The 7,413-nt window shown below is 37.8% G+C and overlaps 1 long non-coding RNA gene across 3 annotated transcripts; it reads left to right on the top strand.

Moving 5' to 3' along the window:
- Positions 1 to 1,098: 1,098 nt before the first annotated feature.
- On the top strand, positions 1,099 to 2,993 carry LOC133715242 (uncharacterized). 3 transcript variants are annotated; one of them, XR_009848966.1, is made up of 5 exons: positions 1,099 to 1,266; positions 1,374 to 1,628; positions 2,011 to 2,087; positions 2,355 to 2,444; positions 2,823 to 2,993. It is a non-coding gene; the product is annotated as an uncharacterized LOC133715242 (long non-coding RNA). The 3 variants fall into 3 exon arrangements; XR_009848967.1 differs by having other exon boundaries at positions 2,340 to 2,444; XR_009848968.1 differs by having other exon boundaries at positions 1,368 to 1,628.
- The last annotated feature ends 4,420 nt before the right edge of the window (positions 2,994 to 7,413 follow it).

The following is a 7,413-nucleotide window of genomic DNA, read 5'->3' as shown; positions in this document are numbered from 1 at the left end:
AGCGTAGCTATGGCAGTCCACGTGCCAGCGGTGGTGCGTGTGGCGGCTCTGATCGAAACCGAAAGGCGGCGTCTTGGAAGCGTGTGGGTGTTAAGGTGCATATTCTAATTATGGAAGTGGTTTAACTCGATTCGAGCTGGAGTTTGGAGAATGGAGAAGCACAGATTCGGCAAATCCTGCAACGGCGCGTACGGCATTCCAACCAACGGTGCCACCACTAACCCGATCTACAGAAAGGCTGGATTGGTGGTCTCCTCGACAAGATATGGCAGGCCCAAAGTAATAGCTTCGAGTATGGCTCCGGCCGCGTCGAGAATCGCGGCTCCTTCGAAGACAACATCACAACCGCAATGCCCACCCACATCTTCAACTCCGCCAATCATGTACCCCAACGTCGACTGGTGCGAATCGAATTGATTTAAATCTGGGTTTGGGTAACAAACAGATTGATTTGGATTTGGGTAATCTGAATCCAAATCCTCAACCCCAAATCACCATATCCGAAAAAAGACCTTAGGGTTTTGGGCAAATCCGAGGATTTTTTGGATGGTAAGCTTGGTAGTGGTGGTGGATTTTGCTCAACACATGGCTCCGTTCGGTGGTGGCCGGTGGACTTTGGGTGTAAACAAAACAAAGAAAAGAGACAGAAAGAAATTAAAAAGAAAAAAAGAAGGAAGAATAGGGGCATAATGGACATTTTACCGTCCACCTCGCTTACATGGCGCTGACGTGGCGTCTAATTGTGTGCCACGTCAGCTAGTTAACAGACTTATTAGACGGTGAGGACCTATTAGATAGAAATTGAGACCTCAAGGACCTTTCAGATAGGGGTGGGTTAGCGAAACCGAAAACTGAAAAAAACCGAGCCGAAAGCAGAACCGAAGCCGAAAAACACCGAACCGAAAAAAACCGCACCGAAATGAAAAAAACCGAACTGAACCGAAACAGTTCGGTTCGGTTTTCGGTTTCAGCAGCCAAAAACCGAACCGAACCGAAAAAAACCGAATTGGTCAAAACGACTTCGTTTTGACGTTTTGACGTTTTGACTTTTAAGTAACCCTAGGGTTCCACTATATATGCGTTTCAGACCTTCAGTTTCTCACTTTCTCGCCTCTCTTTCTTCTCTGCCGTTTCTTTCTTCTCTCATTTCATTGTGCTTCCACCAAACACAACACCAACGATTTCGACTACGGCATTCCCCAATAGGTCTCCGATGTTCAGAAGCTCCGGTCTCAATACCAGCGGGAGCTTCTCCTTTCCCTCCAGGTCTATCTCTGGTTTTTCTCTTCTCTTCATTCTTGTTTTCGTCGGTTTGTATATTATTTTAATCTTGCTCAGTTATCATCGTCATCGTTTATTCTTCTTAGTTTCAGATCCAGTTATGATTAGATCTGTTGTAAAGATCCAAGACTGGGGCTCCAAGTTTATGAAGGAGATGGGGAACAATCTGGGTTTTTCGATATGTGACTTTTTCTTACTATCTGGGTTTTTGTTCTGGCATTTGATTCTTCCAACTCTAGTTGTCTTCAGGTTTTAACTTTCAAGTAATATTTTTGTTAATTGCTATTCAGGAATGATGCGGCTGGTGATTGAAAATTGTCAAATCTGGGCCATAGACCCATATCAAGGTTGAAACTCACTCTTCATTTTGTATTCAGTCAAATCACGTTTTTGCATGTACTAATACAAAGTCTTTAATAAATCTGGTGATTAGATGGTAAGGTCAGTTATGTAGTGATGTAGGAAGATTACTATAGTACAATTTTGTGAATCAAAGTTGACCCACCATCGTCTCAATCCATTACACCCTAATAGTTTGTGATTTACTTATAAAAATGCATTGTGAGATTCAATTATTTCTGTAATTGGTTGAAGTTTCAAAATAAAAGATGTCTTTGTACTCTCTGATAGACATATGTTGTCACTGGATTTCTTTTCCTATCTTCAGTTTACATTTTTCAAGAAGAGAATTAAGTCAGTAACTAGATTTTACTTTTGTTTTATGTTTAGGTGTTGATGCCCAGCAGAGTATATCTACTCTGAGTTCAGACCGCACTGAGGCTTTTCTAAAACAATCCAACTTGAAGGTAATATTTACTCTCCAATTGACATCTCTCATTTTGTCATCGTATTTTCATTCTAGATGTTATCTATCACCAATTAGTACTGCAGATTCAGCAACTTAATGATATGTCATGATTCATGACACAAATTATCATAACCGAATGTCATCCTCTATCATTATGACATTCTTTTTGCATGCTTATTATCCGGTTATATGATCAGTTGGTTGTACTTGTGTAACTTATGCACTTGTTTTCATGTTTGATGATTGGTAGTTAACCTTGCTACAGATGAGTCGTCCAAGCTAAAACCCAATGGACCTGGACTTCTTGAGGTTCTCAGTTCATCATCACCTTTGAAGCTAATCATAGTCTATATAGGTGTGTTTTTTCTTTTTCTACATCCCTGTTTCTATATGCTTGATGTTGAACACTTTTAGCAATAGCTATTACTAGTGTATTATTTTTGCTTTCTACTAAGGCTTGATGTGTTGTTGCATGTTTTATGTGCAACTAATGGACTGATATGCCTATGCATTTGTTGATGAACTTAATTTCTTTGTTTTACTAATGGAGTAATGGATTGATCTGCATTTTGCTCAGTATAAGTTGCTTTTTACTGTTCTGCATTTTGCTCAGTGTTGTTGCTTTCTACTCAATATGAGTTCGACTCTTAGTAGATCTGTATATCTGGGCATTTTCATATTGATCTGGATTTTTAGAAATTGACTCAGTTTGTGTGATCTGAAATGTATGCAGAAGTTGTGCCAGAGATTACAAGCACCAGTTCGAACAGAAGAGGGATCGACTTTTTTTTGTTTTTGTTTTTTGGGTCTTTTTATTATGTGGGTGGTTATTGGTTTGCTCTTTTTTTGTTTTTATTTGTTTTTTCTTATATATCTAAGAGGCTCCAACGGCCTTAATTCCTAATATCCTAGTTTCCATGGTAATTTTTGTAAGTAGATGACAAGATGGACTTAATTCCCTTGAGTCTACACCAATTTGTTTGAACACTTTTATCTAAAAGGCGAGCAAAAAGGGTAAAGGAATGAACTATCGAACATGCCTAAAAAAGAACGTCATTATTAAATTATTTTTAAATTAAAAAAAAAAAAACCGAACTTGAACTGGATCGAACCGAACCGGGCTGTCGGTTCGGTTTTCGGTTTTAACCTGTGAAAAATAAAAAACCAAACCGAAATTTAGTTCGGTTCGGTTTTCAGTTTTGGCTCAAAACCGAACCGAAGTAAACCGAACCCACCCCTACTTTCAGATTAAATTAGAATGTCAGGGACTGAAACGATGAGAGAGACATAGTACAGGGACTAAACAGAATTTAACCCATAAATTTATATCCGAAATTCATAACCGAGATAAATCATACTCAATCTCTGAAAATCATCATTGGAACCAATTCCACGAGATAAATCGAAACCAAATTCTGAAATCAACTCATATGCTCGAAAAGTAATATGTTAATTAAATAAAGCATTAATTTGAGAAATAAATGCATGTGATAGGTTCATAATTTCATACATTTTTATACCCTTAAATGTAGGATTCTAGGCTTAGTTCTTATCATTTTGAGTCATTTACTTTGTGTTTGTGTTTTGTAGGTTAAATTGGAGAAAAGAAAGATTTGGAGCTTAAAGTCAGACGTAGGATTGAAAAGGTGCTTGCTATCCTGAGTGTCCAGAATTGGCTCTGCTGTGCGTCAACTTCACGGATTAAACTGTACCTTCTCACAAGGAATTAGCAGGCGAGCCTTATACCACTGGAAAGATACGGATGTTAGCTTTCTGAGAAATTTTACGGAAGTGGATTCGCATTCCTGTGGAGCAAGTTATGATGATTTTAGCGAACCTAGTTCGGGAAGGCAGATTCTGACGGATTTTCGGAATCTGACTTGTGAGGCCCAAGTCCGTTGTTCTTAGCACTTGAATCGAACAAGGCTGAACGTGTCTGACATATTTGGAGTAATTTCTTGCATTGACTTTAATAACCCTGAGTTTCTTTGGAGAGAAGAAAGCTATTCCAAGTTGGACTAGAAGACTTAAGAAGCCCAAGTCAAGTAGGAATTAAAAAGAGACATACAAGGCAGAAACCTAGGACGTTTTTGGAGACACAGGAGGCGGCCTGGAGAGCAGATTGGGACTCAACAAGAGCAAGAGGAGTCACCTCCATCTTTATTCCTCCTTTACTATGTTTTTCTCAGTTATTTTTATCGTTTTTTTTTGCTAAACTTCTAAGCTAGGGCTGAGATGAAGCCCCTAGTATGACTATTCTATTTGTTTAGTTGGTTTACTATTGAATTTCTGATTTCTATGTTAAACTCTTAATCACCGTTTCAATAGAACTTTTATTCAAAATCTTTGCTCGGGATCAATAAGACCTAGGTTTTGTTTATGAGTTATTTGGTTGGAGAACATGATGCTTGATCAAAGAGTAGATGTTTTCTAGGGTGCCAAAAGATAATTCAATCTTGTGATTAAAGAGTTGTGAATTGAGAATACAAGTGCTTGATCATAGTCGATATTCTTGTTTGCATGATTTCCTAGTTCTTTTGTGCTTAATGGAGTTGAACATGTTTGCTTGAACCTGATCATTAAGTGGAGTAAATTATAGTTTGGCTACTTGAGTTCTATACAGGATCAATAAGTTAGAATTCATGAGTTAGAAGAACTTTGGCATATGTCCGGGATCAATAAGGCTTATGTACGGGAATCATTAGCATGAAATCTAGGGAATTCAATGGTTGTCAGCTAGCAATAGAGTAGAAGTACTAGGTGGTGGATTCAAAGTCTTAGCATTCAACTCTCATAATTTTCAACCTTCTAAAAAACCATTCTCTCAATTCTTTTGTTTCTATTCTTAGTTGTTTAGTTATAATTTTAATCATCACAATCTTCCCAAATGTTTGTTTATTTGTGTGTTCAATTGGTTATTTGAGTTAGAATCAATTTGAGTTTCAATCCTTGTTGGAACGACCTCGTGCTTGCACTAACTATACTACAATCGATTCGTGCGCTTGCGAGTAATCATTTAAAACACAACAAGTTTTTGGCGCCGTCGACGGGGATCGAAATTTAATTTGATTTTAATTTAGTTACCAATTTGTTAATCGTAGTGTTTTGTTTTAGATTTACAATTTTTTTCTGTTTGTTTTACTAAACAATTTCTATTCATGGCCTTTCCAGCTTACTATTCCGAGCAAGCATATAACAACACCTATTCAAGGCTTGGTGATAATCGATGCTCATGGGATGTACCTTCATGGCCACAAGAAGAACCGTATTCCTACAGTTTGCAGTGGGGAAATTGCAGTGACTTCTCATGGTTCAACAGTCAAAGTTACGAAGCTACACAATGGCCACGCCAAGCTGACAACATTCCATCATTCTATGAAATCTTGATCGAGCCAAAGAAGCCATCACTTGAAGAGACATTACAAGAACTGATGCAAAGGAATGCTATTAATCAACAAATGCTTCAAGACATTCAACATACTTACCCATCTATGCCCATTGAGCAGAAGAAGCCAACCCTTGAGGAAACCATGCAACAACTCGCACAAAATCAGATGGAGTTCCAAAAGGCTAATGTTCAGATGTTTCAGGCAATTTATGAGACAAACAAAGAGCAAAAAGTAATTGCTGAAGCCATAGCCAAGTTGGAGGTACATGTCGGTCACATTGCAGCTGCTTTGAATAAAGAAGAGGAAGGGCGAGTTCCCAGTCAACTAATTCCTCATCCAATGGAAGAATTTGAATTCATCTCCCCCCCACAATCATGTTCAATACCATGAGCAGGTCAACTCCATCATAACCCTCGAGAGTGGTACACAAATGGATCATCAATTTGAAGTGGACTCCGAGAATAAATCAAAAGATTCTCTAAAAGATGATGAAATCAGGATAGGTAAATTTGAGAAGCATGAGCAAGTCATGGCTGTGATCACGTTGAGAAGTGGAAAAGAAGTTGGGAATAAAGTTCATGGTGCAGGAGATATTCAGGAAGAAGAATTCGAACATGGGATTAATGAAGCTGTTGCTATCCCAAAAATTAATGAATCAGCAGAAAAAGACTCAGCAGGAGGATCGAAACTGCAACAACAATCCCGGAAAAGAACTGATTCACAAGCAAAGGCTTCTTGGACTCCAAAAATGACTTCAAAGCCTATTAGAGACTCTCCATATGTTCAGCAATACCTAGAGCTTCTTAAAAATTCAAAGAAAGGTCGGCCTATGATTGAAATCTTGGAATTATTTCCAAAGGTGCAAATTGACATTCCTTTGCTTGAAGCAATTCAGCAAGATCCAGCATTTGCACAAGGTTTGAAGGATTTATGCATCAACAGAAGAAGATTAGTCTATCAAGAGAATGTCTTCCATTTGAAAGCAGTATATTTGAAGAATGATGCAAGACAAAGTAATAGACCTTCTCATTGGAAGAAGCTAAAAGGGAGGAGGCTGGGAATCATTGTTAAACGTGAATGGAAGATTGGAAATTCACATGTGAGTAGGTTGTTTGCTGCTGGAATATCAAGGAAGCTGCTGTTTTGGATCTATCAAGTGACATTGATGGAAGAAACAAGTGCAAGCTCGAACGAATATGGAGGTGTCTTTAGCAACAGAAAGAAGAACAGATTTTCCCTCGTGTTCGCATCTACTGCCTTCGTACCAGGGATGTTTCCTAACTCTTGTTATTTTATTTTAGTAGTTGTTTTTCATCCATTAGTTGTTTAGTCGTGTTCTGTCCCCTTACTTTTATTGCTGTTATGCTGTTTTCTATTCTGGGATTGCGGTATAAACTTCAATCCTGGTACTGATTTGTTCTTCACATTGCGGACAATGCTCAATTTAAGTTTGGGGGTGGGATTTCGTATTTTTTATTTTTCTTAGGTCTGTGTTCTGTGTTTTGTTTTACCTTATACAAAAAAACAAAACAAAAAGATAATAATAATAATAAAAAATTGTGTTTTTCATTGGGTTTTTAGTTTTGTTTGTTAGTCTAAGTCTTAGGGTTCTTCCAAACAGTATGATGAGCATGAACTTCTTATAGATAATATTATGGTCACAAGATGATAGCAAGCATGTATTGATTCATGATTTTAAGTAATTGTTAATAGATTTTTATGACTATTGTGCTCAGCTTGTCTTGCATTGATGGTTAGATTGGTGTAATGATTGAAATTTGATTGATGCATGCTAGGATGAGTTAAACTTGATTTTAACCCTGTGAGAATTTGAGCCTATATATGTGCTTTTCTTTTCTGAGTGAATTAGAATAGATCATCCTATTTCTTGACGTGGATTTTGCATGATCTCATCTTTTATTCATCTTGGTTGAG

The sequence above is a fragment of the Rosa rugosa genome, chromosome 6 (genome assembly GCF_958449725.1).
Source record: "Rosa rugosa chromosome 6, drRosRugo1.1, whole genome shotgun sequence".
NCBI classification, from domain to species: Eukaryota; Viridiplantae; Streptophyta; class Magnoliopsida; order Rosales; family Rosaceae; genus Rosa; species Rosa rugosa.
This window is presented reverse-complemented; position numbering and strand designations above follow the sequence as displayed.